At 41.6% G+C, this 17,734-nt stretch overlaps 1 long non-coding RNA gene across 1 annotated transcript in view; it reads right to left on the reverse strand.

The window, feature by feature from the left end:
• Positions 1-15,566: 15,566 nt before the first annotated feature.
• The window catches only part of LOC113949221, a 5,007-nt gene continuing 2,839 nt past the window's right edge, over positions 15,567-17,734 (reverse strand). The window contains exons 2-3 of the long non-coding RNA XR_003528383.1: positions 17,396-17,553; positions 15,567-15,666 (exon numbers count right to left, since the gene is read on the reverse strand). This is a non-coding gene — a long non-coding RNA (uncharacterized LOC113949221). The remainder of the gene's footprint in view (positions 15,667-17,395; positions 17,554-17,734) is intronic.

Raw genomic sequence — 17,734 nt, forward strand, 5'->3', positions numbered from 1 at the left:
TCTCAGGTTTATTCAAGCACCACCTTCAGTTTTGCTGTGGTGGGGCTGAGGTTCAGTTCTCCTTTTCACTATAAATATTTGCAGGGGCTTGGAATAATTTGATGTAGAGCACACCAAGTGTCTGCTTGGATGCCTTGGATTTTTTCTCCCTGCAATCAATTTAAATCTTACAGGATATTTTGTAGAGAGGCCAAAAAAATAAAACTGCATCTCTTTCATGATATTTTTTTTTCCCCAAAAAGTTACATTTCAGAAGGAAAACAAAAAACTTTTAGATATAAATTATTATTCAGTATTCACAAAAGCAATGGGAAAACAATACAGAGTATGGAAGTTTTATCAGCAAAATAACTCAGGTTTTGGATGGAGTGATAATAAAGTATATTATGAAGGGTGAAACTATTAAATCAGTATATTAATATAACTTTTCTAGGAATTTCAGGGTGTGCAATCTGCTTTCTAAATGAGAGCAACCGATGTCAAACAAGATTTATTTCACAGATGATTAAAAAGATCAAGAAATTCAGGCTCAAAATACTATAATTTAGTTATTTTACGTGCAAACCTTTACTTAATCCCTTTGAAGCCCATTGAGCTGCCTGTGTATTTATTTACTTCCCATGAAAGAAGGATTTCTTTCTTATTTAAGGGCTGGTCAGAAACAGGGAGGGAGTGAAAGTTTCACAGGTTTGGGTTTTCTATCTGAAGAGCTGGAGTTTGTCCAGCTGATTCCAGGAAAATTGTCAGCCTTCAGAATTTTGTAATGCAGATGCTCTGCATTTAATAATTAAAGCCTTGTCCTCCCATTTACAAAACAGAAGCATTTAAAGCCCCATGATTTAGTTATGTCATGTGTTGCTCTAGTAAAGTAATCAAGTGAATCACTGGTCAGTCAAATATGCAATGACATGTCTAAAACTATTCCCTTCACAGTTCATGAGGGGAAAAAAAAAAAAGAAAAGCTGGAATTGAGAACATTTTTGCAAATCAAACATCTCAGTTAAAAATGTCAGCCTGTATCAACTGAAATATTTTATCCTGGATCTGACAAGTTTAAGTAAGATTTGTGTGTCTGTTGGGTCAGGTTTGAAACCCAAATTAATTCTGGACCAGAAAAAAATCAGATTGCTGTCCTTTACAGAATGTCAGAGTATCACCCTTTTGCAACTCTGCTGCCAAAAAAATAAAGGAGAAGAGGTAAAGAAATGGAAATTGCCAAAGCAGAGGCTTTTGTGCAAAGAGTCCTGAGATGTTTTTTGTACATGACAGAACAAGGGAGAATGGCTTCAAAATGACAGAGGGGAGGGTTAGATGGGATGTTAGGAAGGAATTGTTCCCTGGGAAGGTGGGGAGGCCCTGGCACAGGTTGCCCAGAGAAGCTGTGGCTGCCCCATCCCTGGAAGTGTCCAAGGCCAGGTTAGAGCAACCTGGGACAGTGGGAGGTGTCCCTGCCCATGGCAGGGGTGGGACTGGATGAGCTTTAAGGTCCTTCCAACCCAAACCATTCCATGATTCTATGATTTGAATTTTTAAATGAGGAGATATTTGATGTGTTTCACCAACATTGTGTTACTTACAAAAATTCCAATCACTGCTGGTCCCCTCAGCCCTGGGTGTTGGGAAGACATTCTCAGCTCAAAGGGGGTGTCACCTCTCCACATCCCTGTGTTCAAAGCACAGTGTGGAGCTGCACAAAGGGAGGCCTGACAGTGCTGGGAGCTCTGAGAGGCAACATTTCCACAACCTCTCTTTGTGCGGAGGAAGGAAGGAGGAAATCTTCGGAGGTGAAGTTGCTATAATTAATTTCCTGTGTGTGCACTTTGCTCACACAGTCAATTTGTCATTGTAGGGAATAATTTACTCCTCTCTCCACAGACTTCTGAGGAGCAAAGTAAAAGACTTCAGGTATTGCAAAGTAAAAGACTCCAGGTATTGCAAAGTAAAAGACTCCAGGTATTGCAAAGTGTGCAATACTGATGATAAGGCAGAAAAATCAGTGCTCCTGCAAACCCTCCCATCGCTTTGAATCCTTTCTTCCAGCGGGGCTTTAAAAGAACTTGCCATCAAAGCCAGGAGAAAACCATATACAATTTTAAACCTCTGGCTGACCTCTTGCTTCCAAAGGGTTGTGGCTTAAACCTCTGGGTCCTTCCAGCTTTCTTTGTTCCTGTTAGAACTTCCCTGCCCGTGTCCTCCTTCCCCCCGCACGGCTCAGCCCGGGCTCTCACTCGGCTCCCTCCTGCTCTGCTGGGAGACCACACAGATGAGAGGCTCTGTGACCTTCCCTTCAAACACAAAACACAAAAGGGAAAGGATGAAACCAAGGGAAGCAAGAGAAAGAGTTGTACCAGGCACTGCAAACCTGCCTCGGTGGGAACTGTGAGTCACAGCAAACCCACTGCACAAAGAGCATTTTAACCCTCTCCCTGCAGCACAAGCAGAGGAGATTCTGTCCTTGGCGTGGCTTAGAATAGATTTCTTATCCTCAGGTGGGTTTAAAGCCTGGGCAAAACTGCTCTGGAACAAAGAGAAAATCAACCAAAATCCCAAGTCACTGCTCTGTTCAGAGAGACTCCACAAAGTTTGGTTCAATAAAGAAGGAGTGAACTGACCTTGAAAGTTGGAGAATCAAGGAAGATTGTTAAAAGTACTGCTAGAGACATCAGTAGGAGTATTTTCATATCTATTCAGCTTTATTGCAAGAGCCAGATGACAAATTTTTCAGCTGCTCTTTAAAAGACAGACTTTGGAAACAAGACAAAATATACACCAACTACATATTCCACAATGCGGAATAATATCCTACAAAATACCAACCACAGTATTAAACCTTAGACCATTTTTCACATAGAAGCATCTCAGAAGACACAGGAGGAAAAAAAAAAGATGTTGTGAATAAAACTATTAATAATATTTAACCATAATAAGAGAGAAGTAGGGAAAGGATGAAGAAGACCGAGTGAGTCGTTGTGGGGATGGAAACGTTGCAGAGCCTCCTAAAAGTGAACCCAGTTTTAAGAGCACAGGCTTATGGAGGTGTTTAGAAATCACATCTTGCATCTCAAGACTTGCTAATGTTCAAATATGAGCATAATAACCCAGCTCACAATGATGTTCTCCCTGCTGCTGACTGTCTTTTCATTTTACAGCCCCAGTTAAGCACCGTTTCTTGGATCTCAACAACTTGCTGTTCTCTCTGCAGAGATTCTTTTTGCAGCAATAACCCAAGTTTTTCATTTGCAACAGCAGCCCACTGCTGATTAGGGAATATAACAACAAAAAATTGGATGTGTGGAGGTGCATTTTAGTTTTCAATTTATTTGTTTGCTTTTAATTTCTCAGAAATTCATCACGAGAGAGGATGGTTGGGGGGAGAACGTGGTTTGCCAGTCATGCAGCAGTTTGGAACGAGGTGACTTTGAGTTCTGCAGTTTTCTCCCCATCCTTTGAACCATCACAGACAGATTTTGATTTCCAGAGTCACTCAGCCTTATTTTTATCTCGTGTGACTCAAACTGGAGATACTACATTGCACAGCTTTGGTTGAAAGTTGCCAGAAGAGCAAACATTGGCATTATCAGGAGCCCCAAAAAGGGGCTCCTTTCACATCAACAGGAGTCTTAATTATTAGGACTTAAAACTAAATCTTATCCTTTTAGGGCTTTCATTGAAAACTCAGAGGACCATTCAGAGAGAAAACAAACTTAAGATCAACCAAGTAAATTTACCAGACCCAGAAGTCAGTGAGGTTGTAGAGCATGGAAACCTTCACTTCAAGTTTTCCAGCCTCCTTGAGTGGTGACCTTCCAAATTACACCATCTGCTCCTGGAATCTTATACATCTCTGGAAATCAGGGAATAGGAGCTCAAGGTTTGAATTTCCTAAGGGTTACATTCTTGGGGGAAGCAGAGTTAGGGAAGCATGACCAATAATTTCCCAGGCTGGGAATCTCTGGAGTGATCAGCAAAGACAGTGAGGGGAGGTTTGTGGTGTGGTGGGAATGCATGACAAGAAAACTCACTTGAAATGGAGGCTAAAACAGAGTTTGGCTGGCACTCAAATTTTAAATAGGGCATAAAGAGCTGTTACTTTATTATTTCACGAGGAACTAAAGGAAAGTAATCAAGAATACTTGTGTACAACTTCTTGTATTAAAAAAAAACCAAACTAGAGGGACTGTAATTCAGATTTTGGAATCCAGCAGCTTTATGAACTAAAGCAGCAATAAATCCCAAAATAACAAAATGAAATAGAATTTAGAAAGCTATTTAAGAACAATTTGAATTAAACAATGTATTAGTGAGCATTTGAATGAATCCACGTGTTTTTATGTTGCTACAGCTCTTGGTTGGATACAAGCAGCAGGATAAAATAGGAAAGTAAAACTCCTGGAAATCACAATTACTGCTTTTTATAACAGCAATTGATATTTACAGCATTCCTTGCTCAAAGCTGAAATCGTGGCAGTTCTGTAACAACTCTTTGAAACCTGTTTACTACGAGACACATTTCCTAGCAAGACACATTCCAGAGTTTATCCCCAGTTCCCAATAAATGCATCCCACATGGATGACCCTGATTTTTTATCAAGGCACAAAGGGGTTTGTCCCTATAGTGGCATATTTTACTATCCTGTAAGTACTGCAGATTCTGTGCAAAGGAAAAATAACTTATCTATAAGGATCTCTGTTATTATTTATTATTTCCACAGAAGAGCAGAAGGGCGCTAAGGGATTTTAAATGAAAGGTTCCTCTCAGAGAACAAAGTCTCAAGGCTCCTGGACTTGCTGAGCTTTAATCACCACAAACAGGTTGATGAGAGAGCCTCCATAGAAATGGGATCCTGATTACTCATTAAAGACTGAAATTAGGGGAAAGAGGCCCAGGGAAGGACAAAGCAGAGTGAGAGGGAATTTCAATGTGCTCTGGAGTGCTGAACATCAGCAAACACAGCGTGCCATGGGGTGCAACAGGATGATTGCAACTGTGCAGGTATCAAAATAAAGAGATGATAGAGTCATAGAATTCAATAAAATTAAGGTTGGAAAAGACCTCTGAGATGATCAAGTCCAGGCTTTGACCAAATACCACCCTGCCCACTAAACCACATCACAAACTACCACTTCTACTTGTTGTTTGAAGACTCCCAGGGATGGTGACTCCCCCACTTCCCTGGGCAGCCTGTTCCAATGGTTAACCACTCTCTCAGTGAAGAAATTTTCCCTGATATCCAACCTGAATTTCCCCTAGCACAGCTTGAGGCCACTTCCCCTTGTCCAGCCACCAGTTCCCTGGGAGAAGAGGCTGACCCCCATCTCACCACAAGCTCCTTTCAGGGACTATAGAGAGATCATTGCAGAAATTTTATGGAAAATACATTGGCTTAATTGATGAAAAAAAATTATTAAACTTAAGGTAAGTTTAAAGTTTTCTCTTCCATGAGAATAAAAAGCTTTATCACAAATATTATTGAACTAAAATTTCAAACTGCCTTTAAGCCCATGCTGTGTGTCCCCATCTGACCATGTGAGAGGGGAACTGGCACAGCAATGATTGATCAACTTGCCTTTATAAACTTTATAAAAGCAGCAGATTAAAAATCAAGGAGTGTATCACCAGTGCACTGTTTCACTCAAATATTTTAATCAGAAAGCTTTGCATTGAGATAAACAGGGAGGTATTAGCCTGTCTTGCACCTCTGGCAGTGATTTCAGTCTGTGGAGGGAAGGTGTAAGACATCAAAGCCAATCCTCCTCTGATGTTGGTGGTAGCAGCCCACACCTCATCTGACACGTGTAATTAGGATCTCAAGGTGCAAGGGAGTGAAGACTCTTAGCTACAGCCTTTGTAAGAGAGAACAAAGAGCTGGAGAGATGCTTATATTTAGCCTTGATGTACTTTTGGTTTTTAAAGCAAACAGAAGTGTTAAATACATCCCTATGAATAGACTGGGGAAAAAAGGGGGCAGGCCAAGCAGAGCCAGCGACTCTACACCAAAGGGCTGAAGCAGATAGAGCAAGATTTTCTTTTTGTGCTTTGATTTCTTCTTCCTCCCTCTCTCAGTGCTTATTTAACCTCTTCCTACCTCCCAAAGCAGCCACTTTTCCACAGCACTGTTGTCTGTGCAGAAAGTTTGGCTTCTCAATATGCCAGGACTGCTCTGGCCCCTGCCTTTCCCTCCCAGGGCCCAGTACCTCAGGATGCAGCTCCAAAAAGGGACTCAGCTGAAGGCTCATGGTTGGGGACAAGTCCTACAACTCCTTCTTCCAGAGGCAGCACTGTTGATTCCCTTTCCTGACAAAAATCTGTCTGGTGTGTGGGTTTGACAGCTGCCAACACTGGGAATGACAGGGAAAGGAGAAAAAACTGGCTAAAACTCTCCTCTACTTCTTGCTTTTCCAGTGGATTGTTAGATTTGCTAAAGCCAGCAGTGGACAGCAAATGTTCATCACACACAACACCAAAAAGAACCCTACAAAACCCATGAAGAAGCCAAGAGTTATCAAATTAATTTGTCACAGATTGCTCAGCCAGAGATGGTGTCTTAGAATGACTCCAGAGACACCAGGATCCTAAGCCTGCTCTTTTCTCCAGCAGCTTTTATGTCTCATACCCAGATTTATCTTAAGATATAGAAATAAAACTTTACATGAGACTTCCCCAATTTGTTATCGTTCCAGGAAAAAAACTTCTTTCCTGTCAGTATTAAAGGTGTGAGGTTCTGTAATTTCAAGCTGCAAGAAAGTAGAAATGGGAGGAAGGAAAAAAAAAAGGGACAAAATAAGGAAGATGATAATATAGGCTGACTAAGAGGAGCAACTTCTATCTCTGAACAGACAGATACAATAAACTTTGAAATAACTGATTGGTCAAAACACTGGAAATAAACTGCAGAGAACAACTCCTGCACTGACAGGAGATGAACTTGTAACCAAGTAGCTTTTATCCATCTCCCACTTCTGATTGCACCAATAGAGGAGGAGAGGGTTTGGATAGCAAAGGAAATTGCTTTAGGGAATTTAGTCTCACTATCAGCTCTTTACCCTCAGGGATGTTGTTATGAAATGAAAAACACCTCCTCGAGCTGCCATAATGGCAAAATGAAAGAGAAATTCCTATTTGGAAGAAAATGTCTGTCAGCTGTTTATGAGATGGGGGGAGACAATAACATCAGAAAGTCAGATTTGAGCAGCCAGAAATGGCTGTGGTGTGACTGGGCCAGCAGGAACCTATGACAAGCAATCTGTCTTTGTTTAAGGATTAATTGCCACCTTTCAGCAACACAGGGTTTCCATCAGTGGGAAGCTGGAAGAGAGATTTCTTGAAAGGCAGAATTATCCTTGTGATGTCCCAGTGGCTTCAGAAAAGTAACTGAGGCTCCTGAAAAGGGAAGGAGCTTCTGTGAGTGCCACTGCACTGCCAGGAACAACCTTTTACGCATTACAAATCCATTTGTGGTGTTGTCATTGGCATATAGGGACATTTATTATGCACAGAATACCCAAACAAGAGGCTTCCAAGAGCTTACCTTGGGAAAAAGGAGCTCAGTTTGTCTGGAGGGGAAAAGCAGAGCTGTCCTATGTCTTAAACTACATCCTAAAATATTATGGTGTTTGGAGAAAGGCAGAAAATCCCTCAGGAGATGCTCTGAACATCTTTTGGGTGCTCTGTTTTCCCACCTCTACCTCAGGGCCACCTCGTACCACCTGGGACAGGCCTTTGCCAGGGACGACACAAATCTTCCCAGATTTCCAATAAAGTCTCACAACACGGACACCTCTGCAACAACAGTCTGGTTCCCTTGCAGAACCATGTCAGCAGATTTTTTCCATGTCTGTGTTCCTGGGGAAACAGATCCTGAAGTGGCAGAACAGCAGGAACAACCTCTCCTGCAAAACAGAAATCCAAGAAAAATATTTCTTGTTCTTGTCATCCCAAACTTTTAAGAAACAGACCTTCCATGGAGGTGGTGCAGAAAACAGGAGCTTCAAACATCATTTACCAAAGCCAGCAAGCTCAAAGTTAAAGAAATCACCAGAGAGGAAATCTATATTTAGCACTCCACAGACAGATAACTTCATTTAGAAGAATATCCCTTTCTGAAACGTCTCCAAGATTTCTCTTAAGAACTGAAGTCACTGAGGTCCCCAGAGAATTTTACATCAGTAAAACAAGTTGTGCCTCTCCTGCAACTTTTATGACCAGAACCATCTCCTTCCCCCCTTCCTCTTCATTCCTTCCTGCTCCTCCAGTGCACTCAGCTCTGTAATCCCTGAAGGCAGAAGCAGAAGGATGAGGATTATATAGGTCTGAGCTCCACAAACTGCTCCTCCTTCTCCCTGCTGATCCCAGGATTCTTTCTCCTGAGATCTTCACTCCCAAGAATATTCTTTAGATGAAATCTATGTATCAGCTGTATCAATTTCCTAGACCTTTCCCACTGCCAGAGGGCAGGGTTAGGTGGGATACTGGGAAGGAATTCTTCCCTGTGAGGGTGGGGAGGCCCTGGCACAGGTTGCCCAGAGAAGTTGTGGCTGCCCCATCCCTGAGAGTGTCTAAGGCCAGGTTGGAGCAACCTGGGATTAGTGGAAGGTGTCCCTGCCCATGGCAGGGATGGAATGAGATGCTTTTTAAGTTCCTTCTAACCCAAACCATCCCGTGATTCTCTAACCTGGACAAGACAGTGTGTGTTAGGCTGAGATTAATCTCTCCCCTGACTCACCATCACACCAGCTTCCCATGTGTCCCTTAATTCCCTTTCCACAGACATCCTTCCCAGCTGGAATGAAAGCCAAGACAAAGGCACAGAGCTGATGTGTGGTTTGGTGACCCAGACCCCTCTCAAGAGCCAAGATCTGGTTCAAGAGGACAAACTCCTTCCACATCCCCAGCTGAACAACATCCACCTCAGAATGATTTCACCAGCTGCTCAGAGCCCTGGCCTTCACATGGCAGACTGAATTTTATATTCCCTTATGCAGATGCAAACCCAATATTTAAGCTCAGAAATCTAATATCTCCCCGCACCAAATTTCCTATTTTCGTAGACTGCAAGGATCAAAAGTGCAGCTCATGTTCCAGGGGCTCTGTTGTCATTCTGGGGCCCAGTCACTGAGTTTTACAAACACCCAAATGGAACCAAAGTCTGAAACCCCGTGACTTTTATCATCCTGTTGACTGTGAAGCTGAACTTTTCCATTAACGTGATCCTAAATGGAAATTCCTCATTTGTAAGGTGATATACATTTATATAAGCAGTAAAATATTAACAGTAGATTTGTTCAGCAGGTTAAAATCGTGCTTTTAGCAATCAAGAGATAATCAGTTTGCCATTCCACAAAAAGCTGGATTGAAACAGCTCTTAAATTCCTCACTTTTCCTATATAAAAAGCCATTCTGGGAACATGCATGAAGGCTCCTGGTACAAGTGATTCTTCCAAGCATTACACATCATTTTGAGAAGAATTAAACTCTCACCCTCCCATTTTTTAGCTCATACAAGTTCCATCAAAATCATGACTTACAGAGAAGCAACGAACAGCAACCCAGCTCCTAACAAAAGAAAGTTTTCATAATTAGGTGGTGACAAACCCCGAAGTTTAAGATACAAACCACTAAAACTGTGAAATATCGTCCTGTGGTTTTAGAGCATGGAGCAATGAAGCAGTAATTTACAATTAAATACCACATTTAGCAGGCTGTGTGTTCAGCATAACAACTCAATAATATAATGCAATAATAACTCAATAATAGGATATCCAATGCACTCCTCGGAAATGAATGTTAATGATCAGCCTGTTTATTAATGGCTAAAATTGAAAGTGCCATAAACTCTTCCTGGGGTAATCAGTAATGATGCATTACTCATGTTATTTCCCATTAAAAAATTAATTGTTTCTGTGCATTGTACCTGAAGTGCCCAGAGGTGTAGTTTTGTCCTCAAATGTATGGGTAGAAATTTCTGGAAAAAACAAAACAAAACAAAAAAAAGAAAACAAAACTCAAAAAAACCCCCACAATCTCTGCTGCACCCTGGATTCACACACTGCTTTAGAAACTTTAGAAAGAGGTTATCTCCAGAATAGTTCACCCCTCACAATTCAAAATAACTGGTTGAGCTGAAGCTACCAGTTCAAAATAAGTGGTTGCTTCCAGCCTGGTTCTGCTCCCACCTCCAAAACCTTCACTGTACCCAGACTGAGGATTAAATTTTTAAAAGGTCCTTTGGAAAAGCATTTTATTCAAGTGTTTAAGTTTCTATTCTTGATTTATACCCTCACCAGAACACCCAGCTTCCAAAAAGAGACTTTACCAATGACTGATGTCTACCCAGTGTCATTATATATCAAAAAATGAAGGGTTTAGGTTGGAAAAGCCCTCCAAGGTCATCAATTCAACCCTTGACCCAGCACTGCCAAGGCCACCACTTACCCATGTCCCCAAGTGCCACATCCACCTGGTTTTTAGATCCCTCCAGGGATGGGGACTCCGCCCCTGCCCTGGGCAGCCCCTTCCAGGGCTGGACAACCCTTTCTAGGAAGAAATTTTTCCTAATATCCAAATTAAACCTCTCCTGGTGGGAATCTTTGTTTCTGCAGCGATGTGCCAGCTGGTACATTTGTGAAGTTTGGTGTAAAATCTGTGTTTTGGTCTACGAGGAGCAACTGTGGAGTTCTGTAGTCCCTTCCCAGACCTTTTTTTTTGATGTGTGTGTTTTCACATCCAGTCTGTCCATCCCACATCCCAGTTCCTGCAATTCCTGCTGCCCACACCCATCCAACTGTGAACACATTGACTCACTGCAGCCCAACTGCTGCTGAAGAGTGGAGAGAAATCCATGATAAAGGATCCTGGAGACTGGAACTCTGAGAAAATTCCCATGAGAATCAGTCCACAAGATTTTTCCAACCACGGAATAAAAATTAATTGAAAGCACAGTTACACTTTAATACTGAAATTATTCACCAGGCTAAGAGGCTTTCCTAGTCTAGTTTTTGTTTATTGAAGAGTAAGTGATGTTTTGGGGGGTGGGAAATGGGAGAAAAGCGGGATTTATTCTTTCTAAACCTGATCTTTTCCTCTTTGCCAAATTATGAACTTCTGATTCATCTTCTTCTGATTTTTTCCCCCTAAATTCTGGAGATGGATTGTCATCTTAAAGTCAGTTCCTGAAAGGTGTAGTTGGAATACTGAAGGAAATACTCTGTGACACAAGTAATGGACACACTGCAGTTTTCAAGATATTATTCCTATATCTTTGTGTTCATTTAATAATTGGGAACTGCAGCAGAGCCTCCTGTTCAAACCTGGGTGATCACATCTCCTCCCATTCCTTCCTTATATCACGTCAGACACTGGCACAAATATTGTGTAAAAAGCAGTTTGGATTTTACAACCTTAGAAATTTGGAATAAAAAGAATCCAAGTGCCCATTATCTGCATTATTCCCGTTTAGAGTTTGCCACAGATCATCTGAGACCTGTGAAAATCAGGCACGAGGCTGCAGTGCCACACTTCTCCACTCCTGAGAATTCAAACCTTTTCTATTACATTCTTGTTTTACATTTTGCACACCAGTAAATTTATTCCTCGGTCAGCAACTGAAGGGGAACCTGAAAACAGCATTTCCGGCCTTTAGACCGATTCATTATATCAAAACATAAAAACCACAGGCTCGAGCTAACAAGGGAAATACCTGTATTACCAAAAGGACAAGTTTGCTACAATATGAAAGCCTGGTTGTAAAATGCTGAAAGTGTTGTAAGTCCTAAATTGAATTTAGTACAAAGACATTAAGCTCGATGAAAGCTGCCATTAAGAGCACTTTCTCCATTGCTCTGCTGTGCCATGAAATCACAGGAAATGAATAAAGAAATACAAGGATATCAAGAAATGAGACTTAAAAGATAACGTGTGCTGATAGCCTGGGTTGTTTTGCTCGAGCCAAAATGAAATTTGAAGGTCTGATTGTAAAGATAAAAGCAATTAATTGTTTCAGCAGTTAGAAAGCAAAGCCTCACCTTTGCTTTGAGTCAAAGCTTCTTCCTGCCCTGCTGCTCTCTTCCATCCTTTCCTCCCCAAGTCAAGATGAAAGAAGTTTTCCTGGACATCCCAGAGCCAGGTCTCTTGTGTGACAGAAGCCTCACAGAGGCAACACAGACCAGAACAAAGGAATATAAATATGGGGAAGGTTTTGGACACGGCTGATACAACATATGCAGAGAATAGCAAACTTCCAAGAAATCTGATTTGGGATGTGTATGTGGGAGGGGGTCAGAGCAACATTCCCATCCCTTCATCAGCTTGAACAGCCACATCGACCCAAAAAGGCCAAATTGCCATTGCTGTGAACATAAAAGGGAACCAAAGGGTCTTTTTTGACACGTGGCAGCTCTTCTGTTCCACTGCAATATAACAATGCCTGGACTCTTCCTGCAGAGCAGCTCACACTGGGAACGAGAGAAATCTGGGGGAAATAACTGTCCTCAAAAGACAAACTTATGCATTTTAAGGCAGGTTTCTCAGAGTTCCAAACCTTTGGCCTTACTCCCACCATAATCCCTTCCCTACAAGTGATTCCCACTGCCCATGGCCATGGAGCACCATGGATGCACTCCATGGGGGGCAGCAGCTTCACGTCTCCTCCTGTCACACAGCCATGCTGGAAATGTTCCATCAGCCCCTTCCCTCTGCAAACATTTCTCTTTTCTACGAGTGCCTGTGCTGAAATAACCCCATTTTCCACAAGTTTCTACAACGGAAATCCTTCCCTTCCTTTCCCTTCCTTCAAATTCTGCTTTTACAGCCTCTCCTTTAAAGCCTTCAGATTATTCCACTGCAACAGTCTCACCCTTTGCACTCCATCCCTCGCCTTCCCTCTGCCTCCTGCACAGAAGAAAGTTGCTGGAATTCATTCTTTAAGTTTTTATTTCCACAAACGTGGGTTTTTTTGTGCCATTCCATCCCTTCCAACTGCCTGCAGTTGGCAATATTCATGTTTTTTCAATAAGGCCACGGCTCCTGTACAAATAACCAAGCACTGTTCCAAAGATAATGATGTTTTTTCCCCGTGCCATCGCTCACCTGGGGTGAAGGTGAGCATGTAAACCAGATGTTTTGGGCAAACAGCAAATTCCTGAACTCCTGACCTGGCAAAAGCTGCTTCTGAGTATCTGAGGAGCTGGAGGAACATCCTGCATGATTTATAACAGCAGATACAGGACAACAAACAGAGCATTATACAGGAAAACAGGCTGTTGTTCACTTAATATTGTTATTTATGGATACCTGGGCAATATTCACAAGTGTTTCTCCTATTTAAAACAATAACTCTAATTATTTTAATTGCTCCATAACACTTATTGATTTTTTTAAATCAGGCATGCACTGAGATTCAGTGTGGCTTTGTGGAAGTAGGGGAGTAGGAAACCAGATAAACAGTCATTTTTCTCTGTTATTTATGCAAATATAATCCACTAACCAGTAGATCCACGGTTTACACACAATGACTTATTCTTGCAAGTAAGAATGTGGGCAAAATGCTGGGAAGTGCCTGTTTATCCCTCTCTCATCTGCAAATCAGATCAGAGCATCAGCTGTTTCAAACAGTTCCCTTTGCTCAGAGAAGGGAATTCCATGAAGTGTTTCCACACTGGTCTGATCCGTGCTAAAATATTGCGGTTTTTTTACATGGGAGTGGAAAGAAAACCCATGGAAGTGAGAGGAAAAGCTGTCTTTTAAAGGACTGCAGTAATCTCTTTGTGTGTGCCCAAGGATCAGAGGAGAAAGGATTAAAATACTCTCAGTAGCAACTTTCACTGGGAGAAAAGTGGACACGTCGCTGTGAACGACACTGTGAGTCCAACACGAGGCCTTGGGACACTGATTTGTGCTTGGCCAATGATTTTCCCTCTCATTTTTTTATCCAGCACAGGGTTGTCTCTTGCTCAGGCCATTTGTAGCACCTAATTATAATTTTTGGGGGCATTTTAAAGAATAGAAGCCATTTTCAGCAACGATATTAAATTAAATTTTGCATCGGAAGAGTTCATAATTTCAGATCTTAACCAAAAACAATTAAACCCACCAAAGTGTATTTTAAATCACTGGGAATCACCACAGGAGAAATCAGTTTGCGAGTTAAAGGTTTGGAGAATCCATGTGGATGTCACCATTCCAGCTACACATCTAAGGGTAGTGTCAGGCATCCAACATGTTCCTGGATTGACAGGAACTAAAGCAAAGTCATTTTTTTATAACTATCATCACTTACCTACAGAATTATTGTTTTGGGGATATTTTTTTAAGATTTCACAAAGATATGTGGAATCAAAAAAAAGGCAGGTGGCCAGGAGGAAAATCTGGAGAAACAACAGCACATGCAACTTAAAATCCATAATAAATATCAACTGTATTTTCTAGGAAAACCAGCTCCAGCATTAGATAATGCAATTGCTGAAGTGAGATTAAAGAAGTTTCTCAAGGAAAATAAAAGGTTTCATGGGATAAGTCGATATTACTTAATAAATATCCTTCTCCTGAGTCTTTCCTGGTGGAGGAAATGCAAACACTCCTTGTTGGTGCTGCCAGAGGACAACCAGAGGTTGTCATTTATTTTCTCCTTCATCCCAATCACAGAAATTGCACCTGCAGGTAAAGCTTCTTCCTCCTCATCTCTTCTGCCAATTGAAGGGGCTCCTGAAACCTGCCTGAGAGGATTAATAAAACCTTTATCTAATTCAGTTGATGTGTTCCAATCCTCAGAAAGGTCCAATTCTTGCCTTGAATGTCAAAACCACCAAGGAGAAGTGGCCTCAAAGGGTAAATTGTCCCACAGAGCAGGGCACAGAATTTTATTTAAATTTCAGGAAATAAGCAGAGAGGCAAAGGGGAACCTTGATGGAGATGGGGGGATAAAGTTTTAATCCATCATTTGAATACATTTTTCATTTGTGCCTGTGTTCAAAATCCCTGTGTTCAGTGGGGCCTCAGGACAGCTCTGCCCACAGAAGGCAAGAAGTTTCTTAATCTTTAGGATCAAGATTTACAGGGGTTACATGTCCAGAGGGGGTTATATCCTTTATTTTCTAGACTGAATGTCCCACTTAATTCCAGAAGGTTGCTCAGTTTATCAAATATTCCAGAATATCTGTCCCTTATTCCATTACCTTTTTGGGTCCCTTCCAACTCAGCGTATTCTGTGGTGCTCTAATTTGGGATATCACACAAACCGGGTGTGGAACAGCTTCCCAACCCCAACAGTTTCCCAACACTCAGAGGCTTTAAGTTCTATTCTATCCCCTTCAGAAAAGATGAACTGTCTGCTCACTTCTCTGACTCCAGAGAAGGGATGATTAACAGAGTCCAGACACGTTTTATCAGGGGAGTGTTGGCAGCTGTAACAACAAGGGTTATTTAGGGGCACCTGAAAGGAACAATAAAACTCAGCCTTTTGTCAGGTGTGTTCCTGTACCACGGACAGCAGGAATGACTGACACATGAAGGGGTCAAAACACTCCTCTTTATGCTGCTGAATATTTGTCTTCACTCCGTTACTTCTTTTTATGCAGCTGAACGTTTGTTTTCACCCCGTTGGGCTCCTCTCTCTCAGACTGGTGACACTCCAGATCTGAATGACAATCCCTCACAGCCCCTTGTTCTTCTGCCTGTCATGTTTGGGAGATCACAGAAATGCAAGGAGCAATCCATATTTTAAACAGGCATTTCAATGAAATGTATAGAACTGTGAAATACAGAGGACAGTTTGATGCTTTCCTCTGGTTATGCTGCGTTGTGCCCAGCTGTATTTATAGCAATTTTCGAGGGTTTATAAAGCCAGAGAGCACAAAACCAAGAACAAAAATGCATTCAAGGCATCGGTTTTCATCATTACCAAGCCCCCCTGAAAGCCCAGACAGATTTGTTTCCCTACTTCAGCAGCATCTCCCTCTGCTAAATATAAGTTGGTGAGTTGATTTTGCTGGGAGGAGACACCAGAATGAGATTTATTCCACAGATTTACATTCCTCTCCAAACACAGGATGTCTTTGAGTGGAACTCAGAGATCCAGTGAAAGAAATCAGATTAATCCCTTTGCAAAGGCAGCTCAAGGGGAAAGACAATCAGTTCTTTGTGTCCTGCTTTCACTCACATCTCAGTGATGGGACGGGCAAGGGGCACGTGAAACTCCACTCATGGTGATTATTTCATTGTTTGCAGTAAGTTTTGAAATCCTCCAAGGTGATGGAAGACTCAAATTTACTGCACAACTCAACATGAACCTGGTGATTTAATGCCCAAATTCAGAGCCCTACATGTGGATTCATCTTCCAAAGGGATCTGCTGGAATACAGAACAATTCTACACGTATTTTCATGGGTTTTTAATACATTGCTTTAAAGTCCTTGAAATTTGATGGGTGAGAAATAGGATGACAAGAGGCCAAGGAGAGTATAATCATTGGCAAAAATTGGAGTGTGCATTTATTCCCTTTACCTTGTTCTAAAATCAGCTGATTCTGAACTAATAAAGCCACTGAACTATCCAGAAAGAAATCAGATGTTTATAATACCTGCAACCCTTGGGAAAGATGTCATGGAATGTGTAAAACCACACAGAGTTTTCACCAAAATTAAAGAATATTCGCTCAACCCAGTCAAAATTAATAGTGAAATGATCTGATCAAGAGCTGTCATTGAAAAAAAAAAAATCACCCAGACTGTGTTAAATGTAGCTTTTCCTGATACTGCCAGATTAACTTCTGGGTTTGAAACATATTTCTACTCTCCATTTATAAAGAGCAGACTGGCATTTGCTATATTTGCTTTCCCAAATCTCCAGGGATGTTCCAAGATGAAGCCTAAAGTCTCTGAGAACAGACTGAAATAGCAGCTGAAGATATTGCAAGTTCTCAGGTTGCTGTACACCAGTAAAGCATTTTTCACTTGGAATTTAAACCTGCTCTTAAACAGTAACTTCTCACCTCTCACTTCAAGGAAGGGCTTTTGAAAAAGCCGATTTTTTTAAGTGCACTGGGAGAAATTCCAGCTCTGAAACAGCAGAAAGGAGCCAGGAAAATACCAAGACATGGGTCTTATTGATTGTGAAGTGTAGAAATCAGGTAAACAAGAACACACGGAACAAGTGACCACAAGAGTTGTTAGGAAATCTTCAGGAATCACAGCATCTCTTTATCCATTATCTCTTTATCCATTATTATCAGCTCACTAGAGGAGCAATCCCACCACAAGATTGATTGCCATCCCTGGATTAAAGAGCAGAAATAGCTGTAGCACCTCAAGAAATGTGGTTTCTTTGCTTTCCCATCAAAAAAAAGTTCTTTTTTTTTTTTTTGGAAAAACATGATGTAAAGTTAGATAAGAAATAGATATATACCTGCATCAGATATATCCACATGTCTTCACGGAGAGGTTTGATCCAGTGTTCTTCCAGTTGTTTCTCAGGTTGCTCCAGAAGAAGTTTAGGTTGGATATCAGGAAAAATCTCTCCCTGGAAAGGTTGGTCAGGCACTGGAGCAGGTGGAATCACCATCCCTGGAGGAGATCACAGAAACAGGTGGATGTGGGACTGGGAGATGTGGTTTGGTGGTGAACTTGGGTTGGTTAATGGTTGGGCTCAACCTTAGGAGTCTTTTCCAACCTCCTGTGATTTTAGGGACTGTATTCCAAAAAAGGCCTGGTGTGCAGGTGGAAGCCACTTGCTCAAGTCAGGATG

The sequence above is a fragment of the Corapipo altera genome, unplaced genomic scaffold, assembly GCF_003945725.1.
Source record: "Corapipo altera isolate COAL_440 unplaced genomic scaffold, ASM394572v1 113, whole genome shotgun sequence".
NCBI classification, from domain to species: domain Eukaryota; kingdom Metazoa; phylum Chordata; class Aves; order Passeriformes; family Pipridae; genus Corapipo; species Corapipo altera.